Below are 1,642 nucleotides of genomic sequence, written 5' to 3'. Positions count from 1 at the left end.
AAAAAGAAACCCTGTCTCGAAAAAACAAACAAACAAAAACAAAAAAGGAAAATTTATTTTATGTATATGAGTACACTGTAGCTGTACAGATGGTTGTGAGCTTTCATCTGCTTGTTGGGAATTGACTTTTAGGACTTCTGCTCGCTCCAGCCCAAAGATTTATTTATTGTTATAAATAAGTACACTGTAGCTGTCTTCAGACACCGGAAGAGGGCCTCAGATCTCATTACGAGTGGTTATGAGCTACCATGTGGTTGCTGAGATTTGAACTCAGGACCTTTGGAAGAGCAGTTGGTGCTCTTATCCACTGAGCCATCTCACCAGCCCTGCTAGGTTTCTTTTTCTTTTTAAAAACTTTCTGTTTTAGTTAGTTTTCTTTTTTTTCCCCTACATGTTCTCATCATTTGTTGCATGGCCCATAGTAGGTTGAGCCTTCTTATATCAAGAGATGGCTCAGTGGTTAAGAGCACTGACTGTTCTTCCAGAGGACCTGAGTTCAAATCTCAGCAACCACATGGTGGCTCACAATGATCTGTAATGGGATCCGATGCCCTTTTCTGATGTATCTGGAGACAGCTATAATGTACTCGCTTATGCAAAATAAATAAATCTTTTTTTAAAAGGAAGGAAGAAAGAAAATGTCCCCATACACCTGACCATATGCCAAACCAGTGGAGGCCCTTATTAACCAAGATTCCTTCTTCCCAGATGTATCAAGTTGACAACTGAGCTAAGTAGGACACCTCTTTTCTTTCAGTATGTGTGTGTGAGCCTGGGTGTGGTGGTGGGTGACTTTAATCACAGAATTCAGGAGGCAGAGGCAGGCAGAACTCTGTGAGTTTGAGGCCACTCTGGTCTACAAAACAAGTTCAGGGCCAGCCAAGGCTGTATGGGGGAAGACTGCCTCAAAACTGACAGATGGATCAATTGATAGATGAATGGATAGCTGGATAGATAGATAGAGTGTAGTATGTGTGTGTGAATGGGGGTAGGGTGTGGAGGTCTGAAGAGACTTTTGTGTACTTGGTTTTCTTTCTTTTTTTTTTTAAAGATTTATTTACTTATGATATGCAAATACACTGTAGCTGTGTTCAGACACTCCAGAAGAGGGAGTCAGATCTCATTATGGATGGTTGTGAGCCACCATGTGGTTGCTGGGATTTGAACTCAAGACCTTCAGAAGTGCAGTCAGTGCTCTTAACTGCTAAGCCACCTCTCCAGCCCCCAGCCCCCCCTTTTTTTGTACTTGGTTTTCTACACTCACCTTTATGTGGATTCTGTGGAATAACTTTGGGTTGGCAGACTTGCAACACACTGAGCCATTGCACTGGTTTTGTGTGAATACCTTTTTTTTTTTTTAGAAAGGTTCTCACAGAATATGGACTGGCCTGGAACTTGCTATGTAGCTGAAGAACTCCTGATCTTCTGCCTCCACCTCCCAAGAATTAGGATTACAAGTGCAATGGTGATGGTGTACACCTTTAATCCCAGGATTTGGGAGGCAGAGGCAGGCAGATCTCTGAGTTCGAGGCCAGCCAGGTCTACAGAGTGAGTTCCAGGACAGCCAGGGCTACACAGAGAAATCCTGAAGGGGGAAGCAAAACAGAATTAAAAGTGTGATCCACTTCCACAACTGCCTGTA

The sequence above is a fragment of the Mastomys coucha genome, unplaced genomic scaffold, assembly GCF_008632895.1.
Source record: "Mastomys coucha isolate ucsf_1 unplaced genomic scaffold, UCSF_Mcou_1 pScaffold22, whole genome shotgun sequence".
In the NCBI taxonomy this organism is placed as follows: Eukaryota; Metazoa; Chordata; class Mammalia; order Rodentia; family Muridae; genus Mastomys; species Mastomys coucha.
The sequence above is the reverse complement of the archived record's forward strand: the minus strand, read 5'-3'. Positions refer to the sequence as shown.